The sequence below is a fragment of the Triticum dicoccoides genome, chromosome 3A (assembly GCF_002162155.2).
Source record: "Triticum dicoccoides isolate Atlit2015 ecotype Zavitan chromosome 3A, WEW_v2.0, whole genome shotgun sequence".
NCBI classification, from domain to species: Eukaryota; Viridiplantae; Streptophyta; class Magnoliopsida; order Poales; family Poaceae; genus Triticum; species Triticum dicoccoides.
The window spans coordinates 132,117,066-132,140,988 of NC_041384.1; positions in this window are offsets into that span (position 1 = coordinate 132,117,066).

Sequence of the window (23,923 nt, forward strand, 5' to 3'; positions counted from 1 at the left end):
ATTTCTATGAAAATGAATTGATTTACCAAAAAATAGAAAAAAATAAGGGCTATATAGCCACTTTGCCGTCTGCTAGCAGACGGCAAAGAGGCCACGTGGCAACAGCCTGGGCTGGCCTATTTGGGCTCTTTACCGTCTGCCAGAAGACGGCAAAGCACGCCGTTAACCCCCTAACGGACCTACGCTGCCACGTGTGTCGTCCAGGTCGTTTGTCGTCTGCTGGCGGACGACAAAGACCATTTCATCTTTGTCGTCCACCAGCAGACGGCAAAGTGCCCTTTGCCGTAGCTTATTCAGCCAGACCTTTTGCCGTCTGATGGCTGACGGCAAAGGTCTTTGCTGTCCGTGATCCATGCCTTTGCCGTCCGCCATGGCGGACGGCAAAGATGCTGATTCTAGTAGTGTGACGAAGCTCTTCCCTGACCCTCAGCTGGATCTAGAGTTCGTGGGACGTCACCGAGCTGAACGTGTGCAGATCACGGAGGTGTTGTACCTCGGGGCATGTTGGATGGCGACCACTTTTTCCGGGCGGCCTTCGGACAGAGGCAAGGAAGACGACAAGGGCATTCTACCTGTGAGCTACGTTGGGATTTCCTCGAAGAGGAGAGGATGATTGACAACCCCTCTTACGAGTCAGGTTGCAAGTATTTGTTCTTTGTGTACTGGTACCGTTTACATAGTGTTGCGTGAATCTCCTACTGGTTCAATAACCTTGGTTTCATCACTGAGGAAAATACCTACCGTAGCTGTGCTGCATCATCCCTTCCTCTTTAGGGAAATACCGACGTAGTTCAAGTGACATCAAAATGAATTTCTGGCGCTGATGTCTACTACACAACCTTCTTCTTGTAGACGTTGTTGGGCCTCCAAGTGAAGAGGTTTGTAGGACAGTAGCAAATTTCCCTCAAGTGGATGACCTAAGGTCTATCAATCCGTGGGAGGCGTAGGATGAAGATGGTCTCTCTCAAGCAACCTTGCAACCAAATAACAAAGAGTCTCTTGTGTCCCCAACACACCCAATACAATGATAAATTGTATAGGTGCACTAGTTCGGCGAAGAGATTGTGATACAAGTGGTATATGGATGGTAGATAAAGGTTTTTGTAATCTTAAAATATAAAAACAGCAAGGTAACTAATGATAAAAGTGAGCACAAACGGTATTGCAATGCGTTGAAATAAGGCCTAGGGTTCATACTTTCGCTAGTGCTAGTTCTCTTAACAATAATAACATAATTGGATCATATAACTATCCCTCAACATGCAACAAAGAGTCACTCCAAAGTCACTAATAGCGGAGAACAACGAAGAGATTATGGTAGGGTATGAAACCACCTCAAAGTTCTCCTTTCTGATCGATCTATTCAAGAGTCCGTAGTAAAATAACATGAAGCAATTATTTCCGTTCGATCTATCATAGAGTTCGTACTAGAATAACACCTTAAGACACAAATCAACCAAAACCCTAATGTCACCTAGATACTCCAATGTCACCTCAAGTATCCATGGGTATGATTATACAATATGCATCACACAATCTCAGATTCATCTATTCAAACCAACACAAAGAACTTCAAAGAGTGCCCCAAAGATTCTACCGGAGAGTCAAGACGAAAACGTGTGCCAACCCGTATGCATAGGTTCATGGACGGAACCCACAAGTTGATCACCAAAACATACATCAAGTGGATCAATAGAATACCCCATTGTCACCACGGGTATCCCACGCAAGACATACATCAAGTGTTCTCAAATCGTTAAAGATTCAATCCGATAAGATAACTTCAAAGGGAAAACTCAATCCATTACAAGAGAGTAGAGGGGGAGAAACATCATAAGATCCAACTATAATAGCAAAGCTCGCGATACATCAAGATCGTACCACCATTAAGAACACGAGAGAGAGAGAGATCAAACACATAGCTACTGGTACATACCCTCAACCCGAGGGTGGACTACTCCCTACTTGTCATGGAGAGCGCCGGGATGATGAAGATGGCCACCGGAGAGGGATTCCCCCCCTCCGGCAGGGTGCCGGAACGGGTCTAGATTGGTTTTCGGTGGCTACGAAGGCTTCTGGCGGCGGAACACCCGATCTATTGTGCTCCCCGATGGTTTTAGGGTATATTGGTATATATAGGAGGAAGAAATATGTTAGGGGAGCCACGAGGGGCCCACGAGGGTGGAGGGCGCGCCCAGGGGGTGGGCGCGCCCCCTGCCTTGTGCCTTCCTTGTTGCTTCCCTTACGTACACCCCAAGTCTTCTGGATTGCTTCCGTTCAAAAAATAAGTTCCATGAAGTTTCAGGTCAATTGGACTCCATTTGATTTTCCTTTTCTGCGATACTCTAAGACAAGGAAAAAACAGAAACTGGCACTAGGCTCTAGGTTAATAGGTTAGTCCCAAAAATCATATAAAATAGCATATAAATGCATATAAAACATCCAAGGTTGATAATATAATAGCATGGAACAGTAAAAAAATCTAGATACGTTGGAGACTTATGAGGCGCCGTTGCCGAGGAGACACCATCATCATCTATCAGGTTTGAAAGATCGACGATGTCGCCTAGAGGGGGGGGGGGTGAATAGGCGCTTTAAAATAATTACGGTTTAGGCTTGAACAAATGCGGAAAAAAACGTAGCGGTTAATCTGTCTAGCACAAAACCTACAATAACTAGGCTCACCTATGTGCACCAACAACTTATGCTAAGCAAGAGAAACAACTATGTGATAGCAAGATATATAACATGAAACACTATGACTATCACAAAGTAAAGTGCATAAGTAAAGGTCTTGGGTAAGAGATAACCGAAGCACGCAGAGACGACGATGTATCCCGAAGTTCACACCCTTGCGAATGCTAATCTCCGTTTGGAGCGGTGTGGAGGCACAATGCTCCCAAGAAGCCACTAGGGCCACCATAATCTCCTCATGCCCTCGCACAATGCAAGATGTCGTGATTCCACTAGGGGACCCTTGAGGGCGGTCACCGAACCCATACAAATGTCAACCCTTGGGGGCGGTCACCGAACCCGTACACTTTGGAAACCCTTGGGGGCGTTCACCAGTACCTGTCAAATTGCTTGGGGCGATCTTCATAACCTAATTGGAGATCCCGATGCTTGCCCTAAGCTTTACACCATAATGATTGAGCTTTGAACACCACCAACCGTCTGGGGCGCCCAAGCACCCAAGAGGAACAAGCTCTAGGGTACCAAGCACCCAAGAGTAATAAGCTTCTCAACTTGTAACTTCCACGTATCACCATGGAGAACTCAAACTGATGCAACTAATGCAATGGCAAGGGCACACGGAGTGCCCAAGTCCCCAACTCTCAAATCCCACCAAAGCAACGAAAGCTATGGAGGAAAAAGAGAGGAAGAACAAGAAGGAGAACACCAAGAACTCCAATAACTTCAAGATCTAGATCCAAGGGGTTCCCCTCACATAGAGGAGAAAGTTATTGGTGGAAACATAGATCTAGATCTCCTCTCTCTTTCCCCCCAAAACTAGCAAGAATCCACTGAGTGATTGAGAGATAGCAAGTTCGAAGAAGGTCAACAATGGGGGAAGAATATGAGCTAAAGGGGTGAGGTCCAATGGGGAATAAGACCCCCTTTTATAGGTGGGGAAAAATCCAATAGTTATCCCCATTCTCAACCCGCAACGGGCAGTACTACCGCTCAACGAAGCGGTACTACCGCTTGCGCGGATGGGCGGTACTGCCACTTGGCCCAGCGGTACTACCGCTAGACCGCGCTCAGCAGCTAACACGAGCATTGGGAGAGATACAGGAGAGAACCTCGAGCGGCACTAGTAGCAGAGGTAGGCGTGGTACTACCGCTAATGAGCGGTACTACTGCTCCTACTGCTGGTGAACCCGACACGAGAACTGCATGTTCCGAGTCGTGGCGGTACTAGAGCGGCATAGGAGCGGCACTTCCGCTTGAGTCTCTCGGCGGTACTACCTCTACTGCAGTGGTACTACCGCCTGTGGCCCTGGCGGTACTGCCACACCAAGCCACGATACTACCGCTGACTCCATCCAATGCCACATCCAAGCAAAACAGATGCTCCAGGAAAACCAGAACTGTCACAACTTCTACAAATGAGCTCCGAATTGAGCAAACTCAAGCTTGTTGGATAGATGACGACGAGTAGCATCCAACAACGAAAAGGTATAGAGATGCAAAACCTCTAAGAATTAAGAACCGACAAAAACCCCAACATAAAAAACATCATAGAAGATGCATGTGAACTTCATTTCGATGAACTCGAGCTTGTCATGAAGATGACCAGAAGCTCCAAATCTCACAAGGAGAAGAACCAAACAAGAACCAAGAAAGATGATGCAAGGATGCAATGGTTTGAGCTATCTACGAACGATACAATCAAGCTACTCATCAAGAGCCCCCTTGATAGTACGACAATCGTTCCTATAACCCGGTCTCCTAACTACCACCCTGAGACTGGTAAAATAGAAAACCTATAAAGGGCAAACGTTTGCCTTGCACATAGTCCACTTGAGCTAGATGATGATGATCTTGACTCCCTCAAGTTGGACCACCTTTCTTGATTGCGTTGGCTCGATGAAGACTAGTTGATTGCTCCCCCATACTCCAGCATGGGTGAGCTACTCTTTGGCATATCTTCACAAGTCCATTAACACCACAATGGATGGAAAGCTTCAAGGATGATCTCTTCGTGATGCTCCACTTGAACTTGCACACCGCAATCTTGATGACGATCACCACTTGATGTCATCCTCCATGGGTTGTATGAGATCTTCCTCTTGATGCAAACCCATGGAAACAAACCTAACCCCACATAGAACTCACACGAAGATCATGGGTTAGTACACAAAGCGTAACGAACAATGCTTACCATACCATGGGATCACTTGATCCCTCTCGGTACATATTCTACGCTTTGTGTGTTGATCAACTTGATTCACTCTTTGACTTAGTCTTGATCAACCTTGAATCTTTCCAACTCTCTTCATTTGAATGATATCTTGAAGGTAAACATGAATGATCACACAATCTTCTTCTTCAATACATGCTTGCAATAAGCTCAACACTCACATGACCAATCTTTGGATAATTCCTTAATAGCACCTTGGTCAACTCATAAACTCCTTGAAACCAACACATGGACTCCAAGAAATTCCTATGGACAAATCCTTCAAATATAACTCAAGGCAACCATTAGTCCATAGAGATTGTCATCAATTACCAAAACCAAATATGGGGGCACCGCATGTTCTTTCAAGGTTCCTAATCACAAATCTCATCTCCTTGCAATTTACATTATTTGCCATTTTCCTCTCATTTTTATCTCCCCCACTTCACAAAAATTTGCCGTCTTATTCGCCAAGGAGATGCAAGGATTTTGCTTCGAATTTTTTATATAGGATCACTTTGCATCATAGACAACTTTTTGACTTTGCTGCTAAAGTGAATTTTATTGAACTTGATGCTAATACTGCTTATGAGACATTAGAGGGGATCTTGGGAATCCCACCAACCAAGAAGGAGATTTCTTTTACTCAAGAAGGGGTTCAAATTTTAGACAAGTTGAGTGATTTGCATAAACATATGGTCAAGTTGCAAAAATATAATGAACCTCTCAAGCATATTAGTGGAAACGTAAATCACATGAATACTCTGATTACTCTTTGCAATAAATGGTTGGATATTTTAGATCTCAAAATGGTTTCTTTTCCTAAGAATTTAGGGAAGCGTAAAGATCCTCCCGGGTTTGAGAAAGCCCTTGCAAAAGTTGCCAAAACTACAAATGACAATACTTGGATCTTTGCATTATGCCTAGCTAGGGGCATTGAACGATAGGAGGCAACCCAATGAATAAATTTTCTTTTTTCTTTTTTATTTATGTTCTTGAGTGTTTGAAAAATTATGCTACTATTATGATTGTGTGTTTATGTTTTAATTAGTGTTTGTGCCAAGCAAAGCCTTTGGGAACATGTTGGGTGATAGCTGATTTGATCTTGTTGAAAAACAGAAACTTTGTGCGCCAGTCACAAAATTATTAAAAATCACAGAAGCGCGATAAAATCCTGATTTTGGTACACAAGATTGATATACAAACTACCCATGTTGTCCTAATTTTTTTAGAATTTTTGGAGTTACAGAAGTATTCAAAGTTTGCAGATTTCTACAGACTGTTCTATTTTTGATAGATTCTGTTTTCTTTGCGTTTTGTGCTTATTTTGATGAATCTATGGTTTGTATTGGAGGGTATAAGCCATGGTAAAGTTGTAATATAGTAGATAGAATGCTAAAATAAAATATGAATGGGTTTGCAACAATACTTAGAGTAGTGATTTGCTTTGTAATACTAACGGATCTCACAAAGGTTTTGTTGAGTTTTGTGTGATTGAAGTTTTCAAGTTTTGGGTGAGATCACGATGGATGAAGGAATACGGAGTAAGAAGAGCCTAAGCTTGGGGATGCCCCATGGCACCCCAAGTTATTATCCAAAGAGGAACAAGCAACTAAGCTTGGGGATGCCCCGAGTGGCATCCCCTCTTTCTTTTAATGACCATCGGTATTTTACTTGGAACTATATTTTTATTCGTTACATATCATGAGTTTTGCTTGGAGCGTCTTGTATTATATGAGTCTTTGCTTGTTTTTCTTTTTAATTTATGTCATCTATCCTTGCTGAACACACCTATTTGAGATAGCCAAAATTATGATATGATTTTTAGAATTGCTCTTTATGCTTCACTTAAATTTTTTGAGCTATGGAATTGCTCTAGTGCTTCACTTATATCATTTTGAGCACGGTGTGCTGTATTATTTTTGAATAAATGCTCCCATGCTTCACTTAGATTTATTTGAGAGTTAGTAAAATTTTGAAGAAAATTTCTCATGATTCACTTATATTATTTTGAGACAAGAAATTTTTATGCTCATGTTCTTCACTTAGATTTGTTTGAGCTTATCAAAAGCAACATATGAAACTAGTCCCAAAGTGATAGATATTCAAGAGGGATATAATAAAAACTTCCATGAAGATCATTGGACAAAATAAACTTGATTCTTTGTAATAGTTTTGAGATATGATGATAGTGATATGTGAGTCATGTTGATGAGTAATTATGCTTTAGTAAGAATATTGGTGTTAAGGATTGTGATTCCCTATGCAAGCACGAAAGTCAATAGTTATGCAATGAAATTAAGTCCTACTTGTGGTGCATTATTCGGTGTTAGTTATGCTTAATGGTTGCTTATGAGATTTTTGTTTCTTGGTTGGTTGCTTCTCAATCTTTTCCTAGCCTTCACTTGTACTAAGTAGGAATACTACTTGTGCATCCAAAATCCTTAAACCCAATTTTGTCATATGAGTCCACTATACCTACCTATATGCGGTATTTCTGTGCCGTTCTAAGCAAATTTGTATGTGCCATCTCTAATTTTCAAAATAAATTTCCTTTTTGTGTGCTCGTACCGCTCATAAAATGGTAGGGGGTGTCTGATATTTTTCCATGCTAGATGTGTTATTCTCAAGATAAGTGTCTATTCACTTGTCATTGCACGAGAGTACAGCAAAGGTATTAGGGATGCCCGGTCCCAAAATGAAAAATGAATTTACTTTATGTTGTCAAATAATAAATTCCTTGGAAAGTGTTGGTATGGACGGCACCCGTGGATACGACTAGCCATGGAATGTGAAAGTATGGTGGAAAAAGGAATAAACTTTATTTTCTGTTTGGGAACCGCCTATGATATATCTAGCATGGAAAGTATTGGGAAATACTCGATCATTTTCGTTGACAGGAAAAGCATGCCACCCAAAATGTTTTATCTCTCTTTTTCCGCTTTGAGATCTGGCACCTCTACAAATCCCTACTTCCCTCTACGAAGGGCCTTTATTTTTTTACTTTATGCAATTTTTATTTTTTGAGTCTCCATCTTCTCTTATGAAGCACCAACTAAGGGCACTATGATCATACTTGAGCATTGGGTGTAGCTAATATGCGAGTGTATTTCATGAATGGACCAATGATTGAGCATAATGGGCTAGGGATAACTTGCTTTAGTGTTGATATTTTGAAATACATGGTTACTTGTTGATATGCTTGTTCATTAATCCAACACGGTTTATTCCTAGAAACTGTGTGCGTTATTGAATGCATCACACACAGTGTTCTCTCAATAACCATTTGCAATAGAAAAACCTAATTACCAGGATAATTATCTAATTATTAATTATCCATTTATTAATCTAATTGACATTTCATATTAAGCACACAATATATTTCATTTTCATAATTAAAATACATCAGAGTACAACATCATATAGCTTCAACACTCAGCTACCCTATTACACAACTACATTAGCACCAAGTTTCACGTGCAACATCTATAACCTTTCGAAATTAGCATCATAGACGGTACATAGACAGATGTATCTCATCTGGAAAACTGCTGAAGCAGAAGGCGAATATTGAGCCTTCATTGATGTTGAAGGTCTTTGTAACTTTAGGCCAGTGCCTGTGGATGATTGACCGTCCATCCTTTGTCCTCTTCAGGAACACTTCAATATTGAACCGTGGGTGTTGTATGAATACCTTCCTCGCCTCCTGACCATACAAGTGGTTTGAGAGGTAATCATCAGTGAACTGCTTTGGAAAGACCTGAAAACAAGGGTGTGCATAAATATCTTCTCTATATTGGAAATGGGGCAAAGGAACAAAAAAGGCAAGGTATAATAGTTAGTACCATCCTATAGTGAACTGATGTGTTCTTGACTGTGCATACAAAGATCTTGTTGTTTTTTGTCGCTAATTTCTTTATCCTATCAATCTTTCTGAGTTTCTTGACTCGACTGATATTCATGGACAACTCATTTCCCCATATGCAAAAAGGGTCGAACAATGGGTCAAAACCTTTGACAGCAGGACCTACATGTGCAAGACGAAATTGTTAAAAACCTAAATATTAGAATGGTTCCTACAATTGCACAATAATGTGCTATTAGACAACGGACCATGCATGTGCTAACCTCGATTGTAAATCTCAGTGCTTCCCATTGTTTCCCTGCAACACATATAAGGTAGTTCGTTATCAGGTTAAGTAAGGGTTCGGATGCTATCAGTAAAATATGTTGATGAAAAATAAGCAGATTGCAGATTCATCCGATTAATTCAAGCCACATGGAAAACCCATTTATCCAAACCAAGCATGATTAAGAACTAGGAAATATAGCACTTGTATATGTTTCTCATGTATTAAGTGCAGCCAAATTCGATTTATTCCTCACATGCATGATGTCTACTACACAACCTTCTTCTTGTAGACGTTGTTGGGCCTCCAAGTGCAGAGGTTTGTAGGATAGTAGCAAATTTCCCTCAAGTGTATGACTTCAGGTTTATCAATCCGTGGGAGGCGTAGGATGAAGATGGTCTCTCTTAAGCAACCCTGCAACCAAATAACAAAGAGTCTCTTGTGTCCCCAACACACCCAATACAATGGTAAATTGTATAGGTGCACTAGTTCGGCGAGGAGATGGTGATACAAGTGCAATATGTATAGTAGATAATGGTTTTTGTAATATGAAAAATATAAAAACAACAAGGTAGTTAATGATAAAAGTGAGCGTAAACGGTATTGCAATGCGTTGAAACAAGGCCTGGGGTTCATACTTTCACTAGTGCAAGTTCTCTCAACAATAATAACATAATTGGATCATATAACTATCCCTCAACATGCAACAAAGAGTCACTCCAAAGTCATTAATAGCGGAGAACAAACGAAGAGATTATGGAAGGGTACGAAACCACCTCAAAGTTATCCTTTCTGATCTATCTATTCAAGAGTCCATAGTAAAATAACACAAAGCTATTCTTTCCGTTCAATCTATCATAGAGTTCGTACTAGAATAACACCTTAAGACACAGATCAACCAAAACCCTAATGTCACCTAGATACTCCAATGTCACCTCAAGTATCCGTGGGTATGATTATACGATATGCATCACACAATCTCAGATTCATCTATTCAAACCAACACAAGGTACTTCAAAGAGTGCCCCAAAGTTTCTACCGGAGAGTTAAGATGAAAACGTGTGCCAACCCCTATGCATAGGTTCATGGGCGGAACCCGCAAGTTGATCACCAAAACATACATCAAGTGGATCAATAGAATACCCCATTGTCACCACGGGTATCCCACGCAAGACATACATCAAGTGTTCTCAAATCCTTAAAGACTCAATCCGATAAGATAACTTCAAAGGGAAAACTCAATTCATTACAAGAGAGTAGTGGGGGAGAAACATCATAAGATCCAACTATAATAGCAAAGCTCGCGATACATCAAGATCGTACCACCTCAAGAACACGAGAGAGAGAGAGATCAAACAAATAGCTACTGGTACATACCCTCAGCCCCAAGGGAGAACTACTCCCTCCTCATCATGGAGAGCATCTGGATGATGAAGATGGCCATCGGAGAGGGATTTCCCCCTCCGACAGGGTGCCGAAACGGGTCTAGATTGGTTTTCGGTGGCTACGGAGGCTTCTGGCGGCAGAACTCCCGATCTATTGTGTTCCTCGAAGTTTTTAGGGTATATGGGTATATATAGGAGGAGGAAGTACGTCTGTGGATATCTGGGCTGTCCACGAGGTAGGGGGCACACCCAGGGGGGTGGGCGTGCCCCCCACCCTCGTGGGCAGCCCGAGACTCTTCTGGTCCATCTCCGATACTCCGTGGGCTTCTTCTGATTCAAAAATAAGTTCCGTGAAGTTTCGGGTTAATTGGAATCCATTTGATTTTCCTTTTCTGCGATACTCTAAAACAAGGAAAAAACAGAAACTGGCACTGGGCTCTAGGTTAATAGGTTAGTCCCAAAAATCATATAAAATAGCATATAAATGCATATAAAACATCCAAGGTTGATAATATAATAGCATGGAACAATAAAAAATTATAGATACGTTGGAGACGTATCAGCATCCCCAAGCTTAATTCCTGCTCGTCCTCGAGTAGGTAAATGATAAAAACAGAATTTTTGATGTGGAATGCTACCTAACATATTTATCCATGTAATTATTTATTGTGGCAAGAATATTCAGATCCATAAGATTCAAGACAAAAGTTTAATATTGACATAAAAATAATAATACTTCAAGCATACTAACGAAGCAATCATGTCTGCTCAAAATAGCATGGCCAAAGAAAGTTATCCCTACAAAATCATATAGTCTGGCTAAGCTCCATCTTCACCACACAAAATATTTAAATCATGCACAACCCCGATGACAAGCCAAGCAATTGTTTCATACTTTTGATGTTCTCAAACTTTTCCAATCTTCACGCAATACATGAGCGTGAGCCATGGACATAACACTATAGGTGGAATAGAATGGTGGTTGTGGAGAAAAAAAAAGGGAGAAGATAGTCTCACACCAACTAGGCGTATCAACGGGCTATGGAGATGCCCATCAATATATATCAATGTGAGTGAATAGGGATTGCCATGCAACGGATGCACTAGAGCTATAAGTGTATGAAAGCTCAACAAAAGAACTAAGTGGGTGTGCATCCAACTTGCTTGCTCATGAAGACCTAGGGCAATTTTGAGGAAGCCCATTATTGGAATATACAAGCCAAGTTCTATAATGTAAAATTCCCACTAGTAAATGAAAGTGACAACATAGGAGACTCTCTATCATGAAGATCATGGTGCTACTTTGAAGCACAAGTGTGGTAAAAGGATAGTAGCATTGCCCCTTCTCTCTTTTTCTCTCATTTTTTTGTTTTTGTTTTTGGGGCCTTCTCTTTTTTTGGCCTCTTTTTTTTAGTCTGGAGTCTCATCCCGACTTGTGGGGTAATCATAGTCTCCATCATCCTTTCTTCACTGGGACAATGCTCTAATAATGATGATCATCACACTTTTATTTACTTACAACTCAAGAATTACAACTCGATACTTAGAACAAAATATGACTATATATGAATGCCTCCGGCGGTGTACCGGGATGTGAAATGACTCATGAGTGACATGTATGAAAGAATTATGAATGGTGGCTTTGCCACAAATACGATGTCAACTACATGATCATGCAAAGAAATATGACAATGATGAAGCGTGTCATAATAAACGAAACAGTGGAAAGTTGCATGGCAGTATATCTCAGAATGGCTATGGAAATGCCATAATAGGTAGGTATGGTGGCTGTTTTGAGGAAGGCATATGGTGGGTTTATGGTACCGGCAAAAGTTGTGCGGTACTAGAGAGGCTAGCAATGATGGAAGGGTGAGAGTGCGTATAATCCATGGACTCAACATTAGTCATAAAGAACTCACATACTTATTGCAAAAATCTATTAGTTATCGAAACAAAGTACTACGCACATGCTCCTAGGGGGATAGATTGGTAGGAAAAGACCATCGCTTGTCCCTGACCGCCACTCATAAGGAAGACAATCAATAAATAAATCATGCTCCGACTTCATCACATAACGGTTCACCATACGTGCATGCTAAGGGAATCACAAACTTTAGAACAAGTATTTCTCAAATTCACAACTACCCACTAGCATGACTCTAATCTTACCACCCTCATATCTCAAAACAATCATCAAGTATCAAACTTCTCATAGTACTCAATGCACTTTATCTGAAAGTTTTTATTATATCCCTCTTGGATGCCCATCATATTAGGACTAGTTTCATAACCAAAGAAAACTACCATGCTGTTTAGAAACTCTCAAATGATATAAGTGAAGCTTGAGAGTTCATCTATTTCTATAAAATAAAACCACCACCGTGCTCTAAAAAGATATAAGTGAAGCACTAGAGCAAATGACAAACTACTCCGAAAGATATGAGTGAAGATCAATGAGTAGTCGAATAATTATGCAACTATATGAAGACTCTCTAACATTTAAGAATTTCAGATCTTGGTACTTTATTCAAGAAGCAAGCAAAACTAAATAAAATAAAATGACACTCCACTCAAAACACATATCATGTGCTAAATAAAAATATAGCTCCAAGTAAAGTTACCGATGAACGAAGACGAAAGAGGGGATGCCTTCCGGGGCACCCCCAAGCTTAGGCTCTTGGTTGTCCTTGAATATTACCTTGGGGTGCCTTGGGAATCCCCAAGCTTAGGCTCTTGCCACTCCTTATTCCATAGTCCATCGAATCTTTACCCAAAACTTGAAAACTTCACAACACAAAACTTAACAGAAAACTCGTAAGCTCCGTTAGTATAAGAAAATAAATCACCACTTAGGTACTGTTGTGAACTCATTCTAAATTCATATTGGTGTAATATCTACTGTATTACAACTTATCTATGGTTCATACCCTCCAATACTACTCATAGATTGATCAAAATAAGCAAACAACACATAGAAAACAGAATCTGTCAAAAACAGAACAGTCTGTAGTAATCTGGATCAAATGCAAACTTCTGGAACCTCAAAAATTCTAAAATAAATTTCTAGACATGATTAATTTATCTATTAATCATCTTCAAAAAGAATTAACTAAATAGCACTCTCCAATAAAAAAATGGCAGCAATTCTCGTGAGCGCTAAAGTTTCTGTTTTTATAGCAAGATCAACAAGACTTTCCCCAAGTCTTCCCAACGGTTCTACTTGGCACAAACACTAACTAAAACATAAAAACTCAATCATAACAGAGGCTAGATAAATTATTTATTTCTAAACAGGAGCAAAAAGTAAGGAACAAAAATAAAATTGGGTTACCTCCCAACAAGCGCTATCGTTTGACGCCCCTAGCTAGGCATGCTGGTTTCAATGATGCTCACATAAAAGATAAGAATTGTAACATAAAGAGGGCATCATGACGAATATGACTAGAACATTTAAGCCTAACCCACTTCCTATGCATAGGGATTTTGTGAGCAAACAATTTATGGTAGCAATAATCAACTACCATAGGAAGGCAAAACAAGCATAACTTCAAAACTTTAAGCACATAGAGAGGAAACTTGATATTATTGCAATTCCTACAAGCATATATTCCTCCCTCATAATAATTTTCAGTAGCATCATGAATAAATTCAACAATATAACCATCACCTAAAGCACTATTTTCATGATGCACAAGCATATAATCTTTATTACTCTCCACATAAGAAAATGTCTTCTCATGAATAGTAGTGGGAGCAAACTCAACAAAATAACTATGATGTGAGGCATAATCCAATTGAAAACTAAAATCATGATGACAAGTTTCATGGTTATCATTATTCTTTATAGCATACATGTCATCACAATAATCATCATAGATAGAAACTTTGTTCTCATAATCAATTGGAACCTCTTCTGAAATAGTGGATTCATCACTAAATAAAGTCATGACCTCTCCAAATTCACTTTCATCAATATAATCATCATGAATAGGAGGGATGCTTTTATCATAATAAATTTGCTCATCAAAACTTGGGGGACAAAAAATATCATCTTCATCAAACATAGCTTCCCCAAGCTTGTGGCTTTGCAAATCATTAGCATCATGGATATTCAGGGAATTCATACTAACAACATTGCAATCATGCTCATCATTCAAATATTTAGTGCCAAACATTCTAATGCATTCTTCTTCTAACACTTTAGCACAATTATCGGAATCCTTATTTTCATGAAAGATATTAAAAAGATGAAGCATATGAGGTAACCTTTATTCCATTTTTTGGAGTTTTCTTTTATAGACTAAACTAGTGATAAAACAAGAAACTAAAAGATTCGATTGCAAGATCTAAAGATATACCTTCAAGCGCTAACCTCCCCGGCAATGGCGCCAGAAAAGAGCTTGATGTCTACTACACAACCTTCTTCTTGTAGACGTTGTTGGGCCTCCAAGTGCAGAGGTTTGTAGGACAGTAGCAAATTTCCCTCAAGTGTATGACTTCAGGTTTATCAATCCGTGGGAGGCATAGGATGAAGATGGTCTCTCTTAAGCAACCCTGCAACCAAATAACAAAGAGTCTCTTGTGTCCCCAACACACCCAATACAATGGTAAATTGTATAGGTGCACTAGTTCGGTGAAGAGATGGTGATACAAGTGCAATATGGATAATAGATAATGGTTTTTGTAATCTGAAAATATAAAAACAGCAAGGTAACTAATGATAAAAGTGAGCGTAAACGGTATTGCAATGCGTTGAAACAAGGCCTAGGGTTCATACTTTCACTAGTGCAAGTTCTCTCAACAATAATAACATAATTGGATCATATAACTATCCCTCAACATGCAACAAAGAGTCACTCCAAACTTAGTAATAGCGGAGAACAAACGAAGAGATTATGGTAGGGTACGAAACCACCTGAAAGTTATCCTTTCTGATCTATCTATTCAAGAGTCTGTAGTAAAATAACACAAAGCTATTCTTTCCGTTCAATCTATCATAGAGTTCATACTAGAATAACACCTTAAGAAACAAATCAACCAAAACCCTAATGTCACCTAGATACTCCAATGTCTCCTCAAGTATCCGTGGGTATGATTATACGATATGCATCACACAATCTCAGATTCATCTATTCAAACCAACACAAGGTACTTCAAAGAGTGCCCCAAAGTTTCTACCGGAGAGTCAAGACGAAAACGTGTGACAACCCCTATGCATAGATTCATGGGCGGAACCCACAAGTTGATCACCAAAACATACATCCAGTGGATCAGTACAATACCCCATTGTCACCACGGGTATCCCACGCAAGACATACATCAAGTGTTCTCAAATCCTTAAAGACTCAATCTGATAGGATAACTTCAAAGGGAAAACTCAATTCATTACAAGAGAGTAGAGGGGGAGAAACATCATAAGATCCAACTATAATAGCAAAGTTCGTGATACATCAAGATCGTACCACCTCAAGAACACGAGAGAGAGAGAGAGAGAGAGAGAGAGAGAGAGATCAAACACATAGCTACTGGTACACACCCTCAGCCCCGAGGGAGAACTACTCCCTCCTCGTCATGGAGAGCACCGGGATGATGAAGATGGCCATCGGAGAGGGATTGCCCCCTCCGACAGGGTGCCGAACGGGTCTAGATTGGTTTTCGGTGGCTACGGAGGCTTCTGGCGACGGAACTCCCGATCTATTGTGTTCCTCGAAATTTTTAGGGTATATGGGTATATATAGGAGGAAGAAGTACGTCGGTGGATCTCCGGGCTGTCCATGAGGCAGGGGGCACGCCAAGGGGGGGTGGGCGCGCCCCCCACCCTCGTGGGCAGCCTAGGACTCTTCTGGTCCATCTCCGATACTCCGTGGGCTTCTTATGGTTCAAAAATAAGTTCCGTGAAGTTTCAGGTCAATTGGACTCCGTTTGAGTTTCCTTTTCCGCGATACTCTAAAACAAGGAAAAAACAGAAACTGGCACTAGGCTCTAGGTTAATAGGTTAGTCCCAAAAATCATATAAAATAGCATATAAATGCATATAAAACATCCAAGGTTGATAATATAATAGCATGGAACGAGACATATCAATGCACAACAATACAAAATTCTACCCACGACAATTGGACACTGCATTGCAAAATTGAACCAAGCAGTTAACTAAACATCACAACAAATGAACCAAACATTAACTGAGAACCATATTGCACAATATAACATACTCCTAATAGAAGATCAGATAGTTAACCAAACCAAGCATGCTTAACAACTTGGAAATATAGCAATTGTATTTGTTTCTCATGTATTTACTACAGCCAAATTCAATTTATTCCTCACATGGTATCCAATAACAGAATGCACCCACAAACATTGAACATCACATTGCAGAATTGAACCAAACAATTAACTAAACACCACAACACAAATGATACAAACGTTAACTGAGCACCACATTGCACAATGTATAACCAAACCAAGCATGCTTGACAACTTGGAAATATATAAATTGTGTTCATTTCTCATGTGTTTTGTAAAGATAAATTCGATTTATTTTTCACATGGAAGATAATACAAAATTGCAGCCTGAAGAATTGAACATCACATTTGCAGAGTTGAACCAAATAGTTAACTAAAGACGACAACTAATTAACAAAACAGTTAATAAGTGAGCACCACACTGCACGACATATAGAACATATACACAAGAGCAATAGATTGCATGGTAAAATTAGATAGCACAATGCACTAGAATTTGTGAAGGAAAGGCAGGAGCAGCACACGCAACGGGTAAACTGAGCATGCTTAACCGGCATAGCTAGCAAATGGCAAGGTGCTCCTCCAAGATCTGGGGGTCGGCATGAATGGCAGCCATCACGACCTCATCCGTGCGTGCGGCCGCGATTTGCTTCTCCGCTGCCAAATGCTCCTTGAGATCCTGGCTATACTGCGTGCACCATGGCTTAGGGAGGAGCTTATTTGGTGGAGGGGTCGGTGATTTGGGTGGAAGGTGTCGCACTCGCGCCGTTGGGGCATGTGGGATGTGGAAGGAGGGGGAGGATGGGGGTCAGGTGTGGATTACCGGCCTGGATAGGCGAGGCCGAGCAGCATGAAGGAGGGTCGCCGACGAGGAGGCGGCGCTGCAAGCATGGAGTGAAGGTTTCAACTTGGAAAGGAAGGCGGAAACAGGGGAAATGTGGCTTTTGGTAAGGGGAAGGGGGTGAGGAGGTAGATATTTCCGCGGAAGCCGAAATTTGGAATCGCTTCAGCGAAAAAACTGGCGCGCAAAGTGTCATCAGACACGGCCCCTTATTCAGAACTGTGTAGATATATGAACATCACAAACGATTCAGATAGCTTAACCGCGTGCGATGAGTTTGAATGTCAACAATTTTGGTTCGAATTTCCATGGTTACAATGGTCATCCACATCATTGCATAATTTGGGTACACAAAGGAGACTACAGCACACCCATACTTCTTAATCGAGCAAGTTCAACAAATAAATAGAGCTAGCTGACCTAAACATTACTCTAACAAATTAAAGATTGTCGCTCTTAATTAAACAAAACAAAGAGTACTACTACGGCTGGTGCTCGTCGATCTTTGCCGCAGCCTCCTTGTCCAGCTCGCGCTCGGTGGTCTTCTAGGGAAGGGGCTCCATGGCATAAATTGCACCATACTCCGCAAGCATCTTGCCATCCGCGTCCACCATATCTTTGGAATAGGCCACCATGAGCTGGGCATGGGCGGCTGTGATCTGGGCTTTGGCGGGCTCCGTTATGGCAAGGTATGCCACGCAGGAACGAACGGCTGCTCGAACTCTCTCGGTGATTGCCAACTCTTCGGCCGTGGGTTGCCGACCGTTGTCGGAGAAGCTTCGTTCGATTTGTGTGGTGACCGCAAAGAGCTGGGCATGGATGGCCTCGACATGGTCGTGGGCGGCCTCCATCAGGGCTAATGCCACCGCTGCGGAACGAATAGCTGATGTGCCTCTCTCGCCAGTTGCTATCCCCGAGGCAGATGCTGCTGCCTGAGAAGCAACAACCGCCGTTTGGACTGCCTTGGCCGTCCGGACGCAGATTGCGGTCGCCCTCACGAAGCTTGTTAGCACGTGCCTGGCGGCTGCGGCCGCGCTATCGCTGGAGTGGGCCATCGAAGTTTCCCTCACGACACGGGTCCACGTCCCCATCTTTCACCGGCGATGATTGAACAGTGAAATGATATTTTGAGGAGCGGGCTAGTGTGCTTGACACTCCGACGGTGCTCCAAGATATTTTGTGCTGCATCTCACACGGTTGGTGATAATAAATTGTGTGCGATCTACTTGATTTTTTATCTTGATTTGAATTACGTAATGGGGTCACAACCGAAAAGGATGGTGTTTGAATTGCTAGAACTTTTATCTGCAGTGAACATGCAACTATAGGTGTGTCATCAAAATATGGAATTATTCAGGGTTCATTTGGACGTTTTTATACATTAACTTGGTTTTGTAGGAGTTTCAGGTGCATAATTCAAATTTGAACAACATGCACATGCTCCAGTGCATATAAACTGGTTGAAAAATCAAATATGTGTCCTTGGTTGCATGCTTAGGATCCATGCAAGAAACGGGAATGAATGTCAAACACCCTCCCACCGTCACTCGACCGCAAACATTGAGATACTTGGTTTTTAAATCTAATAAATCCAAAACTCGTCTGAAATTCATGAAACTTGGCATGCTATCATGGAACGGCATCAACATGCTGTGGTAAATTTTTTGTCCCATTTGGGGCAGGTTTGGGTATAAGCTTCTCCCAAACCAGAGCTTGTCACAACAAGCGTGATGGTTTCGGTAGGGAACGTGCCACCTTTGGGGAGGAAACGATATCCGTTACCTCTAATTGCTTCCAAAAAATTTCTACTGTCAACATAGAACAACAGGAGTGTTGTGTTTAATTTTGGAATTTTTTGGGGTTAGTTCGGACATTTTATACATTAACTGGGTTTTGTAGGCATTTCAGGTGCATAATTCAAATTTGAACTACATGCACTGAAGGAAATATGCCCTAGAGGAAATAATAAAGTTGTTATTTATATTTCCTTATATCATGATAAATGTTTATTATTCATGCTAGAATTGTATTAACCGGAGCTTAGTACATGTGTGGATACATAGACAAACAGAGTGTCCCTAGTATGCCTCTACTTGACTAGCTCGATAATCAAAGATGGTTAAGTTTCCTAGCCATAGACATGTTTTGTCATTTGATGAATGGGATCACATCATTAGAGAATGATGTGATGGACAAGACCCACCCGTTAGCTTAGTATAATGATAGTTTAGTTTTTCTACTATTGCTTTCTTCATGACTTATACATGTTCCTCAGACTATGAGATTATGCAACTCCCAAATACCGGAGGAGCACCTTGTGTGCTATCAAACGTCACAATGTAATTGGGTGATTATAAAGATGCTCTACAGGTGTCTCTGATGGTTTTTGTTGAGTTGGCATAGATCGAGATTAGGATTTGTCACTCCGTGTATCGGAGAGGTATGTCTGGGCCCTCTCGGTAATGCACATCACTATGAGCCTTGCAAGCAATGTGTCTAATGAGTTAGCCACAATATGATGCATTACGGAATGAGTAAAGAGACTTGCCGGTGACGAGATTGAACTAGGTATGATGATACCGACGATCGAATCTCGGGCAAGTAACATACCGATGACAAAGGGAACAACGCATGTTGTTATGCGGTTTGACCAATAAATATCTTCGTAGAATATGTCAGAGCCAACATGATCATCCAGGCTCCGCTATTGGTTATTGACCGGAGATGTGTCTCGGTCATGTCTACATAGTTCTCGAACCCATAGGGTCCGCACGCTTAATGTTCGATGACGATTTGTATTATGAGTTATGTGATTTGATGTACTGAAGTTTGTTCGGAGTCTCGGATGAGATCACAGACATGACAAGGAGTCTCAAAATGGCTGAGACATAAAGATTTATATATTGGACCATGTTATTCGGACACCAGAAGTGTTCCAGATAGTTTTGGGTAAAAACGGAGTGCCGGAGGGGTTACCGGAACCCCCCGGGGGAACTAATGGGCCACCACGGGCCTTATTGGAGAGAGAGGAGGGCAGCCAGAGCAGACCGCGCACCCCCCTTGTAGTCCAAATTGGACAAGGGAAGGGGGGTGGCGCCCCCTTTCCTACTCCCTCTCCTTCCTTCCCCCTCTCTCCCTTTTGGTGGAATCCTACTAGGACTAGGAGTCCTAGCAGGACCCCCCTCTTGGGCGCGCCCTAGGGGCCGGCCGGCCCTCCCCTCCTCCCTCCTTTATATACGTGGGTAGGGGGCACCCTATAACACACAAGTTGATCTTTTAGCCATGTGCGGCGCCCCCCTCCACAGTTACACACCTCAGTCATATCATTGTAGTGCTTAGGCGAAGCCCTGTGTCGGTAACTACATCATCACCATCGCCATGTCGTCATGCTGACGGAACTCTCCCTTGACCTCAACTGGATCAAGAGATCGAGGGACATCATCGAGCTGAATGTGTGCTGATCACGGAGGTGCCGTGTGTTCAGTACTTGGATCGGTTGGATCGCGAAGACGCTCGACTACATCAACCGCGTTATTCAACCCTTCCGCTTTCAGTCTACGAGGGTACGTAGACACACTCTCCCCTCTCGTTGCTATGCATCTCCTAGATAGATCTTGCGTGATCGTACGATTTTTTTTGACATACCGCGTTCCCCAACTATGGCATCCGAGCCAGGTCTATGCGTAGATGTTATATGCACGAGTAAAACACAAAGAGTTGTGGGCGATAATAGTCATACTACTTACCAGCAATGTCTTACTTTGATTCCGTGGTATTGTTGGATGAAGCGGCCCAGACCGACATTACATGACCGCGTTCATGAGACTGCTTCTACTGACGTGCTTCGCACACAGGTGGCTAGCGGGTGTCTGTTTCTCCAGCTTTAGTTGAATCGAGTTTGACTATGCCCTGTCCTTGTTGAAGGTTAAAACAACACACTTGACAAAAAATCGTTGTGGTTTCGATGCATAGGTAAGAACAGTTCTTTTTATAAGCCCGTAGCAGCCACGTAAAACTTGCAACAACAAAGTAGAGGACGTCTAACTTGTTTTTGCAGGGCATGTTGTGATGTGATATAGTCAAGACATGACGATATATAAATTGTTGTATGAGATGATCATGTTTTGTAGAAGTTATCGGCAACTGGCAGGAGCCATATGGATGTCGCTTTATTGTATGAAATGCAATCATCATGTAATTGCTTTACTTTATCACTAAGCGGTAGCGATAGTTGTAGAAGAAACAGTTGGCAAGACAATAACGATGCTATGATGGAGATAAAGGTGTCAAGACAGTGACAATGGTGATCATGATGGTGCTTTGGAGATGAAGAACAAAGGCACAAGATGATGATGGCCATATAATATCACTTATTTTGATTGCATGTGATGTTTATCCTTTATGCATCTTATTTTGCTTAGTACGGTGGTAGCATTATAAGATGATCTCTCACTAAATTTCAAGTTATAAGTGTTCACCCTGACTATGCACCGTTGCTACAGTTCATCATGCCGAGACACCACGTGATGATTGGGTGTGATAAGCTCTACGTTCACATACACTGGGTGCAAGCCAGTTTTGCACACGCAGAATACTCGGGTTAAACTTGATGAACCTAGCATATGCACATATGGCCTCGGAACAATGAGACCGAAAGGTCGAGCATGAATCATATAGTAGATATGATCAATATAGTGATGTTCACCATTGAAAACTACTCCATCTCACATGATGATCAGACATGGTTTAGTTGATATGGATCACGTGATCATTTAGATCAAGTGGGAGTTCTTAAGTAATATGATTAATTTAACTTTAATTTATCATGAACTTAGTACCTGATAGTATTTTGCATGTCTATGTTGTTGTAGATAAATGGCCTGTGCTACCGTTCCTTTGAATTTTAATGCGTTCCTAGAGAAAGCTAAGTTGAAAGATGATGGTAGCAACTACATGGACTGGGTCCGTAACTTGAGGATTATCCTCATTGCTGGACAGAAGAATTACATCCTGGAAGCACCGCTAGGTGCAAAACCCACTGCAGGAGCAACACCAGATGTTATGAATGTCTGGCAGAGCAAAGGTGATGACTACTCAATAGTTCAGTGCGCCATGCTTTGCGGCTTAGAATCGGGACTTCAACGACGTTTTGAACTTCATGGAGCATATGAGATGTTCTAGGAGTTGAATTTAATATTTCAAGCAAATACCTGAATTGACAGATATGAAGTCTCCAATAAGTTCTATAGCTGCAAGATGGAGGAGAATAATTCTTTCAGTGAACATATACTCAGAATGTCTAGGTACCACAACCACTTGACTCAACTATGAGTTAATCTTCCTGATGATAGTGTCATTGACAAAGTTCTTCAACCACCATGCTACAAAAGCTTCGTGATGAACTATAATATGCAAGGGATGGATAAGACAATTCCCAATCTCTTCGCAATGCTAAAGGCTGCGGAGGTACAAATCAAGAAGGAGCATCAAGTGTTGATGGTCAACAAGACCACTAGTTTCAAGAAGAAGGGCAAAGGGAAGAAGGGGAACTTCAAGAAGAACGGCAAGCAAGTTGCTGCTCAAGTGAAGAAACCCAAGTCTGGACCTAAGCCTGAGACTGAGTGCTTCTACTGCAAAGGGACTGGTCACTTGAAGCGGAACTGCCCCAAGTATTTGGCGGATAAGAAGGATGGCAAAGTGAAAGGTATATTTTATATACATGTTATTGATGTGTACCTTACTAATGCTCGTAGTAGTGCCCGAGTATTTGATACTGGTTCTGTTGCTCATATTTGCAACTCGAAACAGGGGCTACGGATTAAACGAAGATTGGCTAAGAACGAGGTGACGATGCATGTGGGAAATGGTTCCAAAGTCAATGTGATCGCCCTCGGCACGCTATCTCTACATATACCTTCGGGATTAGTATAAGACCTGAATAATTGTTATTTGGTGCCGGCGTTAAGCATTAACATTATATCTGGATCTTGTTTGATGCGAGACAGTTATTCATTTAAATCAGAGAATAATGGTTGTTCTATTTATATGAGTAATATCTTTTATGGTCATGCACCCTTGTTGAGTGGTCTATTTTTATTGAATCTCGATAGTAGTGATACACATATTCATAGTATTGAAGCCAAAAGAAATAAGTTTAATAATGATAGTGCAACTTATTTGTGGCACTGCCATTTAGGTCATATTGGTGTAAAGCGCATGAAGAAAGTCCATGCTGATGGACTTTTGGAATCACTTGATGCTTGCGAACCATGCCTCATGGGCAAGATGACCAAGACTTCGTTCTCAGGAACAATGGAGCAAGAAACAGCTTTATTGGAAATAATACATACTGATGTATGTGGTTCATGTCGGGGGAAATCGACAGCTATGGATCGCTGGGATCCCTTCTACGGTT